General features: G+C 36.5%; 1 protein-coding gene and 1 pseudogene across 1 annotated transcript in view; both read right to left on the bottom strand.

The window, feature by feature from the left end:
• Positions 1 to 22,053, bottom strand: LOC141520716 (UAP56-interacting factor pseudogene; annotated as a pseudogene).
• ETFA (electron transfer flavoprotein subunit alpha) overlaps positions 1 to 22,408 on the bottom strand; it is a 67,323-nt gene that overhangs the window by 44,679 nt on the left and 236 nt on the right. The window lies entirely within an intron of this gene.

Genomic DNA, 22,408 nt, shown 5'->3' with positions numbered 1-22,408 from the left:
AAAAAAAAGGAAAAACAAGGTTAGAAATCCTTAATGAACCCCCCATTAAAGACCATGCCCTGAAGGAAACATTTCCCAATCTGCAAAATACAAACATTCTGAATATGCATTTATGGGAAGGTGTGTGTTAAGATGGTAAGTATATATGTAGTCTCTGTGTATGTGTGCATGTATGGTTTGTATGTGGGGTACATACATGTCTATCATATGTGTGCATGTGGGGCTTCTGTGTAATATATGTTAGAGTGTGTGCATGCATGTGTAGTGTGTTCATAAATGTAAGGAGTTGTAGAGTATGTTAATATGCATGTGTGTAGAGTATACAAATTGCATGTCTGCATTTGTACACCGCAGTTTTTAAACAGTAAAGTTATATAAGTTACCTTTAAGCCAGTCCAGTTAAATAAACATTTATGAACTATCTCTTACATATAGGGTTTGTGATGTACACTCACTGAAGAAGTCCTTACTAAAATAGCAAACTTCCAGGAACTGCTAAAACATTTTTTAAAATTCATTCTCCAACTATCTTTTTGGATGTTTATTTGTGTCAAGGTAGTTCTTGTCAGGAAACATAGTCTGGAAAAAGGCTAGTACAGATTTCAAGTAAAGCCCTGGGTAAGAGAGATGTTCCTGCACCTTGAAGTGTATTATCCTCTGCTCAAGTGGCCATAATGATCACATGTGGTTGATGCAGTGGATAGAGCACTAACCTTGGAATCAGGAGGACAGGAGTTCGGATCTGACCCTAAATACTTGATTCTAGCCATGTGACCCTGGGCAAATCACTTAACCTTGATTGCCCTGCATCACCAGTCATCCTGATTCATATCTCTGACCACTGGACCCAGAAGGTTCCAGAGGAGAAAGTGAGGGTGGTGACTTACACAGCACCCCTTCACTTACATCCAATTCATGTGCTTGTCATAGCATCACCTCCCTGATGTTCTTTTTTTGAGAATGAAGAACAAACATTATTAAACAGTGACTGAAATGGTATAACTGAATGGCCCTATGAAGCTTCAAGTTTGAGTGGGAGCAAGGAATACATTTGCCAAGATTTAAGAAGTTTGATACAATACAAAGGAAAGGGCATCACAAATCCCAATCTACCATTTTAAAGATTTGAGTAAGACATTGTACTAGGATCATGAATACAATACATGGGATTATTGATCTTCATCAGAACAGCATGGAATCTTGTAAAGCACATGGGATTCAATTTATCTATTTAAGTCCCCAAAATATGAGTTATGATTTAAAGATCCATTCATCTGAAAGTCAGTAACAAACTATTTATCACTGATAGATCAGACACTATACTTTTGATTATTTCATATATAATTTGCCATAAAAGTTATGAGATTTTAGTCGCCATGTGAAGGATAAATCTATGATTTGGTGGCAAAAGGCCCATTTTGGCCATGATTTATTATCTTGTCACTGGATAAATTAGGTCTTACTCCTGAAGAATTTGCAAGTTTTAGAATTTTTTAGAAACTTGAATACTCTTTAAGGGATTATTCAATACAACAAATTAACATCATTCTAAAAAGGGGTATATTTCAATCACTCTAAGTCTGACTACATATTGATTTCCCAACTATTCCTTGTTGGTGTCTCTCCTTAAACATTAACATCATGTTAAGACCCTTCTCCCCTTTGTAGTCAATGAAACACTGAAGAGAACTCCCCAAAGATCCGCTGCATTACAGTTATTAAGCAAAGTATAAAACCAGGAGGAAAAGATTCCCCTAAGAGATTTAATAGTACTACAGAAGAAGTTTCACATGAAGTCTAACCAAATGATTTTATATTGACAGCAACACTATCCAAATGATGCTATTTATGGAGAACAATGAAACTAGAGTATTAAGTCAAAGAACTTAACAAAGTTCCCCAGGGAAAACCTGGCCTCGCCAACCATATTGGAAACACAAAGTAGATTTTTAAACAGTGCATAATGCCCAAATATAGTCAAGATGACATACCACCACCATGTTTAAACTGCAGGTGGACAATGGCTTGGGATCAGAGTTAAGTAGCAGAAAGTAAGGCTCAAAAACTGTGCCATGCTCACAATAATTCCAAACTGCTTGCTACCACAAAAGATCATCTCTTGTAAAAAAATATTTTGCCAGTGATGCTATGTGACTTGAAATCATGAAACAAAGGGGATCATAAGAATTAAAATAACGAACAATTTTGAATCCTTTCTCTTTGACGAGAGAAATTGAGCTGCATCATGCTACCAATGGTCACGTCCATGCCAGAAAGATAGCTCAAGGTCCAGGGGGAAGGAGTGCTGAATTTGGAGGCTGTCACCTTAGGTACAAGTCCCAGCTCTGCCTCTTACTACTAGGGACAATGGACAGGTCATTTCAACTTTCTGAGACTTGGTTTCCTCTTCTATAAAATTAAAGCACTGCTTCAGATGATCTAGGGCCTATTTCAGCTTTACATCTAGGCTCTACTTCAAAGATATTATCAAAAATGCATATAGCTGAGAAACAATGGAGACTTATCTTCTAGCAAAAATATGGGATTCTCTAATCAAGTGCTTGACATGTACCAGGCATTATTACACTAGATGGCAAAGATACAAAGAAAAAAGACTCTTGTTCTTGACTTCAAGGAGCTTATAAGGTGGGGATGGGGATAGTAAGGACCATCTACAAAGATAAATAATTAAAAATATAACACAAGATATGCAAAATAAATTATTTCCAGAGGGAAGCACTAAAAATCTTTTAACTGAATCAAAATGAGTGGAAACAACTGATAAAGTACCAAAGTATTATCATCAAAACACTCAGGAAACACCCAAAGAAAATCAGGAAATGTAAAACTAACCTATTCCAAAAGTCAATTCCCAATCATAACTAAATATTAGCAGTATCTTGGGCAAATAACTTTTCCTCCCTAGGCTTGAGTTTCCTCATCTATAAAATGAAGAGAATATATTTTCTTTTTTTAAAAAAATGTTTTCCAGGTAATGGGGTTAAATGACTTGCCCAAAGTCACATAGCTAAGTATTAAGTGTCTGAGGTTGGATTTAAACTTAAGTGCTCCTAATTCCAGAGCCAGTGTGCTATCCACTTGCTACCTAGCTGCTCCCAATATATCAGTTTTTAAGGTTCCCTTCTAACTGTGAATCCTGAGTCAATGATCTAAAAATTTTAAGAACTAAGGAGTATAATTCAAATTAAATAGGGAAGGCCCAAGAATGGAAAAAGCAAAAGCCGTTTAATTTTTCACATTTTCTAAGGTAGAAAATATCGGAAAACCAGAATCTAAAAATTGCCTACCAGTCAGGGAATTATTATCACTGCAATTAAAATCTCATTTTAGATCAAAACTCTGTAAAACTCCTTTCATTCATGAAACACTCACTAAGCACCATCTGGCATCTGATCATTGGACAGCCCCTGGGCAAAGCTATTCCTTGCCCCACCCCAAAGAATGGAGTCTAGAGAGATAAGATATTAATGGGTCAATAGAATACACAAAAAGTGTATTAAGACAAATTCAGATTCCAGGTTCCCAACCACCTAGTCTCATCTTCCTTTCTCATTATTTAAATTGCTTAGGAAATTCTGTCACTTTTCTTCCTATATAACTATGTGTTATTGTTCTACTGACCTAGGAAAGCCTTTCCCTTTCAAAGAGCCATCAAATTGCTAAAATGGTACCAGAGACAAGTCCTAGGAGGGTGTAGTTTCCCCACACCTTGAGCCCATTCTTCAAGAACTAAGTGGAGTCAGGATTGTGATCTTTCAAGAAAAATTCTAAATGCACATTGAGATCGCATCAACAGCCAAACATAATTCATGTAGCATTATAAAAAGGGTGGAATTGAAAACCTGAATTCCTAGATGGAATCCCACCTTGGAGTCTTACCACCTGAAGTCAATTAAACTCTAAACCATCAATATTTCTCTCCTATAAAATGGGGAGGATAATACACCCACTATCCCCCTCAGATTATTGCAAGAGAAGCACATTGTCCACTATCAAGTGCTAAATAACTCTCTCATCATATTACTTGCCAAGAGATAGTTTCCAATTTTTTTCCCCCAAGGCTCAGGAATCAGTTTCAGTCAAACTACAAAATAATAAAACCAAAAAATCAATAAAAGCATGTATCCATCCCTCCTCTGCCAAGAAAACCAGTATGAGGAGGGCAACAGATGAGAGCTGCCTTTTGATATTCCAACCATCTTTACAAAAAGAACATTTGTAATTGAACATTTATCCTCAGCTTAAAAATACAGGCAAGCAAAATACATTCCCATGCTTTAAATTTTTCTTGTAAATTTATATAACGAAAAATAGTATAAAACAAAGAAACCAAATCTAATCAAAGGACCCACAGTATATGAGATAAGGTCTACTTCACTGACCAGTTTGATTGTAAGCTGATGTCAGCCATCTGGGGATTTTTTTTTTATCAAATTGAAAATCAGTGCCTTCCAGAAAAACTCAAATTGGAAAAATCTTTATTTCCAAATGTGCCCTTTTCCAGCTTGTTGCATTGCTTCTTTAAAAGGACTGGTTTGGAGGCTTTTCTTCCTCAAGTCCTCCAAATGATAAAGGTCTGCTCTCATCATATCATTTCCAACATGTAGCAAAATGCCTTGTATTTATTAGGTGCTTCATAAATATTTTCAAATTATTCTAGGACAGTTTCCAGTTTCCAAGGCTAAATAAGAACTAGCATTTCTAAGTGCAAAATTCCAATAAATAGGGAAACAAGACCTCAGAAAGATTGGTTCAGATATTTATTAGTACACAGCCATTTAACTCTGCTCAGTCAATTTAGTCATCTGTAAAAATGGGCATTGTACTAGCTTCCAAGGTTATTGCACGGATTAAGTATGATGCAAGGTACCTGGTAAACATTTAACTCATTATGTTAGCTATTATGATGTATTTAGTTGATGATTAATTTGAGAGGCAGTATGGTATAACAGACAGATCAGTGGACCTGAGAGTCAGAAGGACCTAGATTCAAATGTCACCTCTGACACTTATTAGCTATGAGACTCTGAGCAAATCAATTGAACCTCTCTTAATGGGAATAGCTAGCTTTTGCACAGTTTACCTTATCCTGTGCCAGGAACTGTGTGAAGACTGTTTCAATTACGATTTCATTTGATCCTTCCTGGGATCAATAGGTAGTGATTATCAGCATTTTATAGTTGAGGAATCTGAGGCAGCTGGTGACTTCTCAGGATCCCACAGGTAGAGGTGTCTTAAATCCAATCTGAACTTGGATCTTCCCACCTGTTTCTACCCATTGTGCCCCAGCTTCCATCTGTGCATTGAAGGTGCTGCCTCAGAGGTCCCAAACATCCCTTCAAGCCCTATGAAAATCTATAATCTTTGTTTTGTGATCCAGGCTGTCACTTTATTAGTCAAAGGATATTCAATAAAGAAACTCCCTCTATCAAAGCAGACTGGCAACTGCTCTGTCACTTACAGTCAAAAAGCAATTAAATACCTTACCAAAGATCATCCAGTCAATCTGTGTCAAAGCAGGGAACTAAATGGTCTTTCTGACTTCAAAATTGACTCTTTAACCACTATGAATATGTTAAGTTAATAATAAATCATGTTAAATTTATTATTTTTAAAAAGTTAGAACTGGAACTTTCATTTTTTTTAATTTTCAGTTCCAAATTCTCTCCCTGCTGTCAGTCCCTCCTCCACCCACTGAGTAGGCAAGAAATACTATACCCATTATACACATGAAAGTTATGCAAAATATAGGGGTGGAGGAAGCAATAATAAATAAACTTCAATCTGCCCGCAGTTCTCTCTCTAGAGAAAGCCAGTATTTTTCATTAGTTCTTTGAAATTGTCTTGGATTATTGTACTGCTCAGAATAGCTAAGCCTTTCACAGCTGATCACTATTATAACACTGTTTTTACTCTGTATAACATTCTCCTGTTCATTTCAGTTTGCATCAGTTCATTTAAGTCTTCCCAGATTTTTCTGAAACCATCTTCTTCATTCTTTCTTAAAGCACAATAGCATTCCACCACAATCATACACCAACCTCAACGTCAGCCATTCCCCAAATGATGGGCATGCCCTATGTTTCCAGTTCTTTGCCACTATGAAAAGAGATGCCAAAAACATTTTTTGAAAATTTGAGTCCTTCTCCCTTGAACTCTTTGGAATACAGACCTAGCAATGGTATTCCTGGATCAAAGGGTATGCAATTTTACAGCCCTTTGGGCAGAGTTCCAAATTGTTCTCCAGAATAGCCAGATCAGTTCACTACTCTATCAGTGCTATTAGTATCCTTATTTTTTCCACCTCCCAAGCATTTATCATTTTCCTTTTCTGTCACGTTAGACAATCTGATGAGTAAAAAGTAGTACCTCAGAATTGCTTTAATTTGGATTTCTCTAATTATTAGTTACTTAGAGCATTTTTCCATGACTACTAATAGTTTTGATATCTTCTGAAAACTGCCTTTTTTTATCTTTGGACCTTTATCAATTAGGGAATAATTCATTTTTATATATTTGGCTCAGTTCCCTACTCATTTAAGAAAATAAGTCCTTTAATAGAGAAACTTGGCATTGAAATTTTCCTTCTAATTTCCCTCTAAATTTTGACTCCCTTTGTTTTTATGCAAAAGCTCTTAAATTTTATAGTTAAAATTATCCATTTTATTTCCCATGATCCACTATCTTGTTTAGACATGAATTCTTTCCTATAAATAGATCTGACATACATTTTTCCATATTCTCCAACCTGTTTATATCACCCTTTATGTACCTATTTTAATCTTGTCATATGTGGGTATTGATCTATGCCTAGTTTCTTTTTTTTTTTAAGGGTTTGGTTTTTTTTTTTTGCAAGACAATGGGGTTAAGAGGCTTACCCAAGGCCACACAGCTAGGTAATTATTAAATGTCTGAGGTCGGATTTGAACTCAGATACTCCTGACTCCAGGGCCCATGCTCTATCCACTGTGTCACCTAGCCACCCCCTTTGCCTAGTTTCTAATAAATTGCCTTTTAATTTTCCCAGCAGTTTTTTGCCAAATAGTGCATTCCTGCCCCAATAGAAAGGATCTTTGGATAAAGCAAACACTAGATTGCTATTGTCATTTACTCCGTACATTATGTATCTAATCTATTCCATTGACTCCATTTCTTTTTGATGCCTACCTCTTTGAAATCAGGTACTTGCTAAGCTGCCTTTTATTGATTTTTTTTATTGATTTCCTTAATATTTGTGATCCCTTCTTCTAGATGAATTATTTTTCCCAACTCTATAACATAATTCTTTCAGTATTAATACTTACTCAGTGCCACTTGGTCTACCCATGAGCAATTAATATTTATCCAATTGCTTAGATCCATTTTTATGTTAAAAATATATTCATGTATGTCTTGGAAGATAGACTCCCAAATATTTATACTTTTTATCTTCAGTTATTTCAAATGGAACTTCTATCTCTGCTAGGTTTTGTTGGTAGTATATGAAAATGCTGATGAATTATGTGCAACATTGGTAAAGTTGATTGTTTCTATTTTCATTTCATTCTCTAGGGTTCTCTAAGAATACCATCATAGATTTCTTGTTGTTTGATTAGTTATATATGATTCTTTGGAAATCTATTAGGGATTTTCTTTTTGTTTGTTTGTTTGTTTTTTGTTTTTTAGGTGTTTTGCAAGGCAAATGGGGTTAAGTGGCTTGCCCAAGGCCACACAGCTAGGTAATTATTAAGTGTCTGAGACCAAATTTGAACCCAGGTACTCCTGACTCCAAGGCCGGTGCTTTATCCACTATGCCACCTAGCCGCCGCTGTTTGGGATTTTCTTGGCAAGATATTAAAATGACTTGCCATTTCCTTTTCCAACTCATTTATAGTTGAGGAAACTGAGACTAACAGGATTAAGTGACTAACCTAGGATCATACAGCTAAAGTGTCTGAGATCAGAGCCTCCTCACTCAGGGGTCAGCACTCTATCTAATGTAGACCATACGCACGTACACACACACACACACACACACCATCTGTAAAAAATGTTGTTTGCTCACCTTTTTTATTCCTTCAATTTTTCTTTCACTACAGTTAGCATTTGTAGTAGAATACTGAATGATGATGAGAGGCATCCTTTCATCCCTAATCTTATTTAACAGTCTTCTAGTTGCTCTCCATTAAAGATAATAATAGAGCACTGGCCCTGGAGTCAGGAATCCCTGGGTTCAAATCCGGCCTCAGACACTTAATAATTGCCTACCTGTGTGGCCTTGGGCAAACCACTTAACCCCATTGCCTTGCAAAAAAAAAAAAAAAGATAATGCTTGCTCTTAAAAATAATACTTAGTTTAAGAAAGTTCTATTTATTCCTGTTTTCTAATTTTTCATATGAATGAGTACTGTATTTTGTCAAAAGCTCTTTCTGCATCTACTGATATAACAATCATGATTTTCGATGGATTTTTATTATGATCAATTATTCTGATAGTTTTCCTAATACTGTATCAGTCTTGTATTCCAAGTATAAATCTAACCTAGTCAGTACATAATTTTTGTGTAATATTTGAATTTTCTTTCTGGTATTTTAAATTTTTGCACCATTTTTATTAGGGAAATTGGTTTATTTTTGCCCTCTCCCTGATTTTGTTATAAAAATCATATTTGTATCATAGAAAGAATTTGGTAGGGCTCCTTCTTTACCTATTTTTTCAAATCATTTATGGAGTAATAAAATTATTCTATAAAAGTTTTGCACAAGCTGATTGTAAATACTCTGGTTCTAGAGAATTTTTCTTAGGGAACTAATTTAAGGTTTGATTTCTTTTTTTCTAAGATAGGTTATTTAAGTATTCTATTACCTCTTCTGATAATCTGGACAACTGATATTTTTGTAAATATCCATTTCATTTAAACTGTCTGTTTTACAAGCACACTATTAAGCAAAATATCTCCCAATAATTGCTCTAATTTCATCTTCATTGATGGTGTATTCACCTATTTCATGTCTCATACTAGTAATTGGGTTTTCTTTCTTTTTTGCAAAAATTGAGTTAATTAATGATTTATCTTTTTTATTCCCCCCCCCAAAATAGCTTAGTTTTATTTATTAGTTCAACAGGTTTAGTTTAGTTTAGTTTTTTGCTTTGTTTTATGATATCTCTGCTTTGATTTTCATTATTTTGATTTTGATTTTTAATTGGAGTTTTGATCTGTTCTCTTTTACTGATATAAGTATTTTAGCTGCATCCCACAAAATTTGGTATTTTCCCTCATTGTTATCATTATTTTTAATGAAATTGTTACTATAATTTGTTCTTTTACCTAGGCATTCTATTTTTTGTTAAACCTGCAACAGCTTCAGAATAGCACCAAATATAACTTTTCCCCAAAATACCAAAATGTACAGTATAAAGCATATTATTAAAAACAAACTTTCTTTTCATGATGCACTGCATTAATGTTTTACATTACTCTTGATGCACAAAGAATTTTATGCTGCAATAAACAGGATGACTAATACCAATTAGTTAAACTCTAACAGAGGGATTTTTTCCCCCTTAACAAACTGACCATTTTCTGTTTGTTAAAAGTTAGTATTCAATGTAGCAAGTTGTAGTAAATGCAAATTTCTATTTTTAAAAAGAAAACCCTAGGTTGTTATGAAAGCATTAAGTCAAAAAACTTAGTAAACCAAAACCAGTCCTGTGGCTTGATGTACTTAATGTCAACATCTAATAAGGAACTTTAAAATAAAATCATCACTCATATTACTATTACTTTTGTAGAAGCCTTTCCAAGACTAATGCAATAGGAATATAAAAATATTTTTTACTTTTGTTCAGACTTTTGCATAAAAGATTATGACAGCGAACTTGTACTCAGGTTATTGTTATTTCTTTTTTAAAAATCACCTCAACCTGAACCACCCTCAGTTTGAAATTCATCATTCTTGAATTGATTTTAAGAGTTGTATCTATGAAAATGATTTGAAATAAGTCCCTGGTCTCTATTAGAAGCATAAAAGCCCTAAGAGCAATTTTAATTGACTTTTGGATTCAGTTCGTGACCTTTTTGTAAATCTTCATCACTATAAACCAGGTAGCTATGTTCATTCAGACTAATTTCTTTGACATATATATATATACACACACACACACACACACACACACACACACACACACACACACAAATGGCATGAATGGTTTTCTATCACTAGCTTCTTAAGAGGTCAAAAAAAAAATTCCATATGGAGCATATGGGGTGGGGGGAGAATAAAGTGAGATGGGAAGGGAGAAAATTTTTCTTTACATAGGAAAATAAAGTCAACCCTCCTATTGTGATCTAAAATCCCTCTTCATTATTTTTTTTAATGATGTGGCACTTCAAAAAAAAATAACATGATAAGACCTGTAGATAAAATGTTCCTCTGCCTTTTGGCATTATATCAGTCATAGCACACAACTATCTAAGGATCCCATAAGCAAATTCTTGGAAAAACAGATCATCAAAAAACTCAAAATTATCATTTCTCTCTGTGTCTGTACATGTCAATATTAACATGAAGTTGGGCCTAAGTATAAAATGCATTTAGAGCTCACCCCCTATTTAGTATCTTCTTTTTCCTATTTGACAAGCTCAAGTAAAAAAGCTGTTCTTTTAAAGGATCACTTCAATTTTTTTTCAGTGTGTTTAACGATGCAAAATTTAACATCCCAGATAGGGAGCCCAACATGTTAAAAACGTTAATTTAACTTCTGACATTTCTAACAAAGTAGATTCAATTTATGCCAACTGTTTTAATATATGATCTGAAAACTAGATCATGGTCTCTGGCCTATTGTGATTTTAGACCTATGACTCTTAGTTAGACTTGAAGATGTGAAGCTTCCAAGTCCTATCATTTATCTCTTTGAGTAGCCACTCATCCAAGTAATTCCCTTTTCATTTCTTTCTTTTGACAAGATCTTTAAAAGTCAATTTTATTCTCCTCCAAGGTCATTAAAGGAAATTATGCAAACATTAAAGGTAATTATATTAAATTTTGCAACCTTTAAACACACTGAGATTAATGTCTAGAACCAAATCTTTTGCTAAAAAAAGCACTAATCTTTTTATTCTAAAAAAGTTAAGGAACTTTGGGAACTTTTTCTTCTGTTTATAAACCCATTGTCTATTAAAATCTTTATTGTTCAAATATTAAAAAAAATAAACCCACTGACTAAAAAAAATCTCTACTGAGAGGAAAAATAATGTTTCAAGTACACACACACATGCAAACACTGAAATTCTGAATTTCTTGATGAATTTTTTTGTACTCCTGCTAATGAAATTCATTCCATGTCAAGTGCCAATCAAAAACACACTGATCTATAGACTCATATCTCTTTAAAAAGAGATTTATAAGGGACATGCTTAAAACAATTTGAATAAGTAGAGGAAATAAAAGATATCAAATATCACTATCAGAAAACCAATTAACATCTATCTACAGCTCTGTTATACATACACAACATAAGGAACCAAAGAATGCTATTCCTTTATCATCCAATCAAGTCCATGTGAAATCTTCTGTCAGATCAAAAAGCATTCTTTTAAGAATAGATCGATTTCCCTAGAGCTATTCTCAAGGGATTACTTCATACATTATTTTCTCTTAAAACTACTATTCCTAAGTAAGGCAGTAAGAGATATTTAGTTTTGTGAGGATCAAAATAAAATTCCATTAAATTTCTAGGACACATTTTCTTCTGTCATCTCAACTTTTCAAACAAGTAATTGTCAATCAAATGTCTTTCTTTTTAAGGATTTTGCAAGGCAAATGGGGTTAAGTAGCTTACCCAAGGCCACACAGCTAGGCAATTATTAAGTGTCTGAGACCGAATTTGAACCCAGGTACTCCTGACTCCAGGGCCAGTGCTTTATCCACTGCACCACCTAGCCGCCCCTCAAATGTCCTTTTAACAGAGATCTATCCCACAGTCAAAAAGAGGCTTCCTTTATTTTTGAGTGAGAGCAATTTTTTGTTCCTTCAGGATTCCAAAAATCTAATTCAAAAGACAACTCAGTTGTGTTTTCCAATATTGTTTATGTCAAATTGTAAGGAAACTCCTTTAGGAATCTTTTTTCTCTTCAGAGTTTATAGGAGTATGAATTAACAGGATTAATGATGGATACAGTCAATATTCCCCCATTTGTGGAAGAAATTCATCATTACTGAGTTCTCTCTGCCCTTTGACTTATCCAGGAGATGTCCTAGGTACACCTGGGCCTGAACCTTTGAGCCTCTTCCAGAAGGAAAAGCCATTCAATTTAATCCCACTTCTTGTGAAATTGAGTGGAATATTATTCCTTCTCTTTAACTGGTTAGGCCTCCTGAGAACTGGGATTTGTTTCCTAGGCATTTCATTTTGCCCCTGAAGACTTGGCTTCCTTTTGACATTAGATAATATCACTGTAAATTCTTCACATTAAGAGGTGGTCAACCATTTGCTTCCTGAACTGAGGTCAGTGAAAATTGCATAAGAACATCTTTTTTCCAGGACCCATTCTTCCTCTTTGACTCAAACAATTTTTTCCCCCTAAACCAAAACCAATCTGCTTTTAGGCCCCCTCTGGTTTCTCTCATCCTGAATTGTAGGCATCAGTACATTCAAGTCTTCTATTCAATCCTGGAAATTTCTGCTTTCTTTCTTGTTTCTTATTAAATTGTTTAAATTATATAGAGACATAGCAATACAATCAAGATTTTCATGGATTTGATCTTGCAACCACCATGGCAAACCCATTCATCCAGTGAATATGTTCACTAGAATTTGCCACTGGGGAAGGCTTGTTTCTTGACTAAGTCATTTCTCACTAACTGAAACATATAAAGCAGAAGTATGCAGTAACCCTCTCATTCTTTAGCATTAAATTATTTAGTTTCCAATTAATTTTTAAGCAATGCTTCCAAGGACATTTAGTGATGTAATTTTTATGGCATTACTTCCAAAAGGATGCATTTAATACTTCTGCTTTTCTGCATTTGTTTGTGAGGTTTTTATGCTCAAATACATGGTCAGTTTTTATGAAGTTACTATGTAGAGTTGAGAAAAAAGGTATTCTTTACTATTCCCATTCAATAATCTCCAGAGGCCTATTATATCCAACTTTTCTAACATCTTATTCACCCCAACAACTTTCTTATTGTATGCCTAGATTTACCTAGCTCTGAAAGGCCCCCCCACTATTATCCTATTTCCTCCTATGATTCAATTAATTTTTCTTTCAAGATTTTGGATGCTCTTCTGTTTGACACATATATGTTCGGTACTGATATTACTTGACTTTCTGTGGTACCTTTTAATAAAATGTAGTTTCTCAGATAATCTCATAATTTTGCTTTTGTTTTATCTGAGATCATGATTGTCACTCCTGTCTTTTTTACTTCAGCTGAAGCATAATAGATTTTACTTTAGTTCCCTACTTTAACTGTCTTTCAAGTGATCCCTTGTAAACAGATTATTGAATTGTAGTTTCTAAATCATTCTACTATCTACTTCCAATTACATTTAGTTAAGATGGTTAAATATGTATTACCCTTCAACCTATTCTTTTCTATTTATCTTTTTACCCTGTCCCTTAAAAATTTAATTTATCCCTCTCTAACCATCTTCCCCTCCTACTTCCCTGTTGTCTAAGATGAATTTCAATGTGTATGCATGTATTTTTCCCCCTTAGAATCAATTCTGATGTGAAGTTCAAGCATTGCTCATTTTCCCTGCCATTTGCTCCTCCATTGTAAAAACTCATGTCTTTTATGTGAGATGATTTTCTCCATTTTCCCCCTCTTCTCTGTTCTCCTGGCAAATCCCTCTTTTTTCACTCTTCCATTATTTATTTTGAGATCATTCTAACATGGACTCGAATTCATATTCTTTGAGTAGACTCCTATCTGCCCTAATGATAAAATTCTTAAGGGTTACATGTATAATCTTCCCATATGAAAATGTAAACAGTATGGCCTTATTAGAAAGTCCCTTACAATTTTTCTTCCATATTTACTTTTCATATTTTTCTTGAATCTTGTGTTTGAATGTCACATTTTCTATTCAGCTCTGATATTTTTCATCAGGAATGCTTGAAAATCGTTTCCATTAAATATCAATTTTTCCTTTGTTGGATCATTGGTTGACATCCCTTATTTTCCAGAATCTTATTCCATGCCCTCCATTCCTTTATCATGATAGCTGCTAAATCTTATTCCATAGGATTTAAATTATGTCTTTCTGACCATCTGCAATATTTTCTCTCTGAAAAGAAGTTATGGAATTTGGCTAAAATATCCCTGGGAGTTTTCATTTTGGCATTTCTTTTAGATGGTAGGTAGATTAATTCAATTTCTACTTTGTCCTCTTATTCAATGATATCTGGGTAGTTTTTAATCAACAATTTCTTGAAATAGGTTGTCTAAATTCTTTTTTCTTTTTTGATCATGGTTTTCAGGTAGTCTGATAATTCTTGAATTAGCTCTTCTTGATCTATTTTCCAGGTCAGTTATTTTTCCTGAGATATTTCTTTCTCCTCCTCCTCCTGCTTTGGTCTTTTGACTTGGTTTCATTTTATCTTGATTTCTCATGGAGTCATTACTTTCTACCAATTCTGATCTTTAAGAAATTATTGGTTTTGGTGAAGTTTTCTATCACTCATTCTAATTCTGATTTTTAAGGAGTTATTTTCATCAGTAATTTCTGTCTTTTTTAACCAAGCTGTTTTCATAATTTTCTAGCATTGCTCTCATTTCTTTTCCCTATTTTTCCTCTAATATTCTTCTCTGGTTTTTAAAATTTTTTTTTTTGCTCTTTTTTGTGGGACTCTTCTAGGAATTTTTGTGGAACTTGGGTCCAATCTGTATTTTTCTTTTCAGAATTTACTTGTACTTGCTTCTGAATTTGTGAATTGAGTTTACCTGTCACCACAGAACTTTTTTTTTTAGGTTTTTTCAAGGCAATGGGATTAAGTGGCTTGCCCAAGGCCACACAGCTAGGTAATTATTAAGTGTCTGAGGCCAGATTTGAACTCAGGGACTCCTGACTCCAGGGCCGGTGCTCTAACCACTGCGCCATCTAGCCAGTCCACCATAGAACTTTTTATGGTTAGTTTCTTTTTTGTTGTTATCATTTGCTCATTTTTCAAACCTTGACTTTGAACTTTGTTAGTTGTTTCCCCTCACTTCTGGGGGTCGAAGAGATGCCTGGCCTGGTCTGGTTATTTTTAGATCCAACTGCTTTTTTAGCCATGTGTAGAGTCGAGTAGGGGATGGGATGTTATAATTTTTCGGGGATTTTAAGGAGATGTGATCTGGGGAGAGATCTTGTCAATGTCTTACTGGTTTGCAATCAGGAACCAGTTAATGAGCAATGGAGTTAAGTCTATCCTAGGGATGCCCAGTAATTCTGACCAATTGTTCAAACCCCTTACCATCACAGAGTATTGAGTGCTCCTGGTGCCATGAACATTTTTGGTGTCACTGCCACTGTTGCAGCTTCTACCTCCAAGACCCATAGCTGATGGAATTTCTGCTAAGCATGCTTTGAGTCATCTCCAACCCCAGTGTTCACAGATCTCTGTTTTTGTATTCCCAGACTGCCCTGAATGTTATTTAGAGGGAGAACTCAGTAAAAAAATATTTGCATTATTCCACCATCTTGGCTCAAGTCCCTAATTTTTTTTTTTAGTTTTTGCAAGACAATGGGGTTAAGTGGCTTGCCCAAGGCCACACAGCTAGGTCATTATTAAGTGTCTGAGGCCACATTTGAACTCAGGTACTCCTGACTCCAGGGCCGGTGCTCTATCCACTGCGCCGCCTAGCCACCCAAGTCCCTAATTTTTAAAAAATTATTCTGTTAAAAAAAAGCAAACTGATGAGTTTGCAATAAGAATGTATTAATATTAAATAAGAATGTTTATAAACAAGAAAAACAGACCCCCTAAAAATTTTCATTCATTTAAATTGTTACCTATATTTTGACACCTTTATTATCCAGAGTATATACACAATTTTTTTTGCAAAACCAAAGTTTAAATGACTAAAAGCAATTTTCTCCATAACTTAAAGAGTAGTACAAAGGTATCCTTCCAACACACAGAAAACATTAAAAAAAAAACAAATGACATCTATAGTTATTAACTCTCATAAAATTATTACTATGGGACAACTAGTGGTTAGAACACGAGCCTTGGCGTCAGGAAGACCTGAATTCAAGTTTGACCTTAGACACTTAATGCTTACCACCTGTGTGACCTAGGGCAAGTCATTCCCATTGCTTTGCAAAACCCGAAATATATGCGGATGATTTCTATAGTAGGTACATCTTTATAATAACAAAATTGGCTAAGAAATATAGATTTCAAGATTTTTGTGTGTGATTATCAAAAAAAAAGCATTGAGTTTGATAGGACAAAGAAAGGTCTTAAGGAATCTCATCCAAAAGAGAAGACAGGTACCATAAAGTTATTAAAATGCTCAAAAGAGTCCTTGGAAAACACAGGTATTCCCTATCCATTGATGGCAAAGTTCTCCAGATGTCCAAATGCTTGGAACCTCCTTGATGAGTTACCTGCATCATGGCCCTCATAAAAAATCAGCCTCACAGTCAACACAAAACTAATTAAATGAATAGTAATAACCTAAAGAGAATAACTGGATATCACTTTCTTAATAATATATTTTTGTTGGGGCGGCTAGGCGGCGCAGTGGATAGAGCACCGGCCCTGGAGTCAGGAGTACGTGGGTTCAAATCCGGTCTCAGGCACTTAATGACCTAGCTGTGTGGCCTTGGGCAAGCCACTTAACCCCATTTGCCTTGACAAAAATAAAAAAACCTAAAAAAAAAATAATATATTTTTGTTGAACTTTAAATGATGGAAATTTATGACTTTATTACATCCTTTTTTTTGCCTTCGAAGGTTTATATTTGTTGAAGGGCATGAAGTTTTATAATCAAACTTTTTACCTAAAAAGGTATTGTTTTTAAAATGTTATTAGCATCATAGAATGAGGGGCTACAGAGATAAAAAATTCCAACATCATTCTTTTAAGATGAAAATATTTCCTCATCAGCAAATGGCAGAGCAGTGACTAGAACCTAGGATTTCCTAACCCATTGCTCTTGTACCACACTATGCTATGTTGTTTGGTTTGATTTTTTCCAATTCCATACTAGTGGCATATACTTACAAAAATCAGGGAACGTTCCTGGACTTTAAGTTATCTGAAGGCAAAAAAACCAAACTCAATCACTTTTGAGAGGCAACTTGGTATAGTGAATAAAGTATTAGACTTAACAATGAGAAACCTGGGTTCAAATTCTACGTAAGATACTTATTAGTTTTGTGATCTAAGGAAGTCACTCATCAGATGCAGTTGCTTATCTGTGACACTTTCTTTTCACATGTTTGTTCTAAGAATCAAAAAAAGACCATGTAAAATGTTTTGCAAAGTAAATGTCAGTTATTAACACCGTGTACCTTTCACTAATTGCCCATTGACTGAAAGAATGTACAAAAACATCTTTTTTAAAAAAAATTTGCTATGTAAAATAAATGTTTCCATGAGCTGTGGGGAACACATCAATAATCTAAGTATTTAACAAAAATGACTGAGGACAGTTTCTTCTTGGGGAAACATGCTAGAATCACAAAACATTCAGACAGAAGAGACCCTAAAAACCTAAACTATCTATCTCCTGTATCTATTCCTTTCTTGCTACTCAGTCACCAGTCTGGTATACACCCTCACTGCATCTCACTTGGATGACTGAAGTAGTTCCTGATTCAAGGCTCTCCCCTCAACTGTAGCCAGCAAAGTGATTTTCCTTTCAGTCAAATCTGACCAAATCCCTTAAGAGAGAGCACCTAGTCCAACTCCTGAATTTACAAAGGAGACTATTCAGTCACACACACACACACACACACACACACACACAAAAATATAAAAATATAAAAACATGGTCCCACTATAAGAATGTTATAACACAAGGATGATGAAGATGAAAAAGTCCTGACCTCTAAAATCATCAGGTCCTCAGCTCTGCCCCAGTTGTTTAATTCTGGACAAGTCACACAGTCACTCAATCTTAGTTTCCTTCTCTATGAAATCAAAGGATTGGAGATTGGGCTCAATAGTTTCTAAGATCACTTCCAACTCCATAGCATTATGAAATAAGAAGAGATACACAGAAGTAACCACATGGCAAAGGCAGGCAAAGCAAAGGAACAAATATTTCTACATATGGGAAATGATGTGGAGATGCTCGATTTTAAAGAAAAAAATGACTATATATTTTCTCTCTCTCAGATTTCCAGAAATGATCAAAAAAATCTACCCAGAAACTTTTAGCTATAAATGGAATTTTGAGTGTGCATGTAACTGGCCATTAACTTTCCTTTTGATCTGTACTCAAACATCCTAGCCCCCATCATCCACAATAGCTAATTTTGGAAGCTATACTTTGGGAATCAGGCACAATAGCTGATGCATTTCTATCTTCTTTAAAGGAACTATGAAAGGACTGAAGAAAGACACAAAGGAAAAGATAGAAATGCAATACATTTCCTTTGTCCTGGTCCTTTATCTCAGGGAAAAAAGTAATCTTTAGGCATGCTAGTCACTTTTCCCCCTCTTAAATTCTACTCAAAATGATTTTACAAGTCACTTTTTTTTCACTTAATAACCTAACAAATATTAATTACAAAAATACAGCTGAATGGGGACAGCTAGATGGTGCAGGGAATAGAGTACCTGCCCTGGAGTCAGGAGAACGTGAGTTCAAATTTGACCTCAGACACTTAATTGCCTAGCTGTGTGACCTTGGGCAAGTCACTTAACCCCATTGCCCTAAATAATTTCTTTTTAAAATGCAGCTGAATGAAGCATGATGAACTAGAAAAGTCAAAAATCTAATCCAAGTTCTGCCTAATATTAACTAGTAATGTGACCTCAAAGAAGTCTAAAAGTCTTTGGGTCTTATACACCTCATCCATAAAATGAAAGGAGTTGAAATAACTGTCTCTAAAGTTCTATAATTCATTGTACTGTATTTAAATTAAATAACTTAATCTTTTACATTTTTAGTAATAAAACATGGCAGCTTTTAACTGTGACAAGAAATTCAGATGAAACATCTGCAAGACATTGATTCCAACATTAAAAGCATTCTCTATGTACTTCATTTCAAAAAAAAGAAGTTACTAAATAGACACCTTGGCAGCCAGCATCATTTTTCCCCGAATGTACCTCATACAATGAATTTACTTCTGGAAACCTCCCCCGTCCTAATTAGCTCCAATTCTCCCTACCAAAGAAATTAAAACCAAAGTTAGGGATTACAGAGTTCAATGCTATTCATTAAAAGTCCAGCTGTTGGCTCTGATCAACCTTCAGTTTTCTCCAGAGTAAACCTCTATCCTAGTGGCAGAATCTGATGCCCTTGAAAGCATGCTTCATGCTCTCCACATATACCTTTCTTCCTTTCAGGTCCAAAAATTTCACATTCAGGTTTGGTGATGTTGCATTAGTAGACAGTCACAAGCCCAGTCTCTTTCCTGTTTTGTTCTCTGACTTTTCAATGGAGAGATAATTGTCTATGCTAATTAACAGATGGAATCCAAAACTCAAAGAATGTGCTTTTGTAATGTTCTGAGTAATCCATACATTTACTTACTACTCCCATTTCCCAGATTTTCTAGATGGAAAAAGACCTTCAAGATCACACAGTTCGGCCAATAACTGAGATGGAATCCCTTCTACACCTCCAACAAGTTATCAATAAGACCTACAAAGAGAGAGGCCTTTTCCTTTAGGAGGTTCTCACAAAAGGAAGGTTTTTCTGCAACTTCCTCTGATTACTCCTAGTTCTACAGTACTGGACCGGGAACAGGCCAGAGACTGATTCCACAAGTCATTCTTCAAATATTTAAAGACAGTAATTAAGTCACTCCAAGGATTCTCTTCTGCAGTAAATATCCCTATTTACTTCAACTGATCCTAAGATGATTGCCACATCTAGTTCCCCTACTATCAGGGAGACACTCTTATCTTGTCAATGCTCCACCTAAAATGTAACTCAGAAAAAAATATGACACCTTGACCAGAGCAGAATATTTAAAGATAAATTTTGTAATCCACTTTCTAATAATCTTTCTGGAAAACAAACTAATCTAAAACTCCCCATGTTTACATTCAGGATATAATGGATTAAAACTATTGAAAAAAAGAGGTTTCTCAAATGACAGAAGAGTAACTGCTCACTACCTTCTACCTAGTTCTTATCACTGTTTTCCCATAAAACCTTCACCAAAGAATCACAGGTAGGATTTTAGTAACTTGGGGATATCAAGGTCCAACTTGGGTTAGCTAACTTTTGTTAAGTAAGACACTTCTCTTCCCATGTCTTTTACACAATTACATGGCTTCCTCATTGTTTACATTCTTCAGCCTGCTCATACCCACCATATATTTTCCAATTGTCCTCAGGGCTAGAGATAGGATAATATTTTGATTTTTTTTTAACCATAAGGTGCAGGATTGAGGGGAACCTCCAGGGTATAAGTCCTGACTTCTCATCTGTTTTATTTTCCCACTTTAGCAGAGTTATTCCTTTCTTCATACATTTGTAATTCAAATGTATTTTATCATGCACAAGCCCTGGATGACTAGAGGGGTACAGATTCTCCTTGTGTGACTTCCAAATTTAAAAATAAATCAAGGGCAAATTCTTCTGGAACCTTCCCAAAGCCCATTTGAAATTCCCATCTTTAGATACTTGTCACAAAGTCAGGCTTTATGAGCATTACTTACAACACTCACTCAGACAATATGTAAAGAGCACCAGATCAGGAATGGGAGGGATTTTGAACCTTAGTTCAAGTCCCAGATTTACCACAAATTCTCTGCATAGGCTCAAGAAATAAACATTTTTTTAATCACCTACACCATGTGTCAGGCACCACAGGAAGCAATGGGGGGGGGGGGGGGTAATACAAAAAGAGGCAAAAAAAACAGTCCCTGACTTCATGGAGTTTAAAATTTAGTGGAGACAATAAACAAATTCACAGAAAGCAAACTAAAAACACAGGATAAATGGAAAGTAATTCTCAAAGAGGGACATCAGAATAAGGGGGTTTCAGTTGAGATTTGAAGCCAGAGAGGTCAGTAGTTGAAGGAGAGGAGTGTGCCAGGAGACCAATGTATAGTTAGAAGCATAATATTGGAGAATAAGGTATGAAAAGATTGGAAAGACAGGAAGGGGCTAGGGAATGATGAAGGACTCTGAATCCCCAAAAGGACATTTGAATTTTCTCCTGGAAGTGATAGTCACTGCAGTTGACTCAGTAGGAGAGTGCCATGGTTGGAAAATTACTTTAATGACTGAATGGGAAGATGAACTGGAGTGATGTCCCCCTTGAGTAGGGTGGACCTCTAGCAGCTATTGCAAATAGTCCTGGTGTGAGGTGATGAGGGACTGTACCAAGAGTGAAGGCAGTGTCAGAGGGAAAGGAATGTGTTCAGATGTTGCAAAGGTGAAATCAGCAGGCTTTGGCAATAGCTTGGCTGCATCAGCCTGGAGAGACAGAGAGGAGAGCCTGGCGGAGAGTTGTGCCTTCAGCGTTAATATGGAAGGTCAGAGGGTTGAAGTGTCCAAGTGAGATAGGTTTAGGGGGGAAAAAATGAAGAATTTCAACTTGGACACGTTGAGTTTAAGATGTCTTCAGTCTAGGGGTGGCTAGGTGGTGCAGTGGACAGAGCACCAGCCCTGGAGTCAGGAGGACCTGGGTTCAAATCCGGCCTCAGACACTTCATAATGACCTGGCTGTGTGGCCTTGGGCAAGTCGCTTAACCCCACTGCCTCGCAAAAACCTTAAAAAAAAAGCAGTCTCCAGCCTGGGCGTCTGCAAGGCCGACTGGGGGTCAGCAGAGGCACGGGGAGGGCAGTGAATCCACGGGGGCCACTGAGCCCCGCGGGAAGCGGCGCGGGCAGACGGGGCCGGGGCCTGGCAGGGGCCGGGGGAGGATGCCTCCGGCCGGGGGTGGGCAAGGGGCAGCGGGCAGGGACGGGCGCCGACCCCGGGAGCTACGGCTCGGCACCAGCGCGTCCGCAGCCTCGAGACCGGCAGGGCCTGGCCCACGCACGCCCCGGCCCGGGGGGCGGCCACGGGCCCGGCGCCCGGGGCGCAGCTTCCACGCCAGCCCCTGCCCGCGAGGCCCGGGCGGCCCGGCCTGGGCTCCAGGGGGGACCCCCGACCCCCCGCCCCGCCGCTCCGGGGACGGAGGGCGCCAACGCGCCCATGAGGGGCCGGGGCCGGCGGGGGGCCCCCTCCCGGAGCGGCCCCGGGGCCCCGCCCTGTCCGAGCCGGGCCCG

This window comes from Macrotis lagotis, chromosome 4 (assembly GCF_037893015.1).
Source record: "Macrotis lagotis isolate mMagLag1 chromosome 4, bilby.v1.9.chrom.fasta, whole genome shotgun sequence".
NCBI lineage: Eukaryota > Metazoa > Chordata > Mammalia > Peramelemorphia > Peramelidae > Macrotis > Macrotis lagotis.
This window is presented reverse-complemented; position numbering and strand designations above follow the sequence as displayed.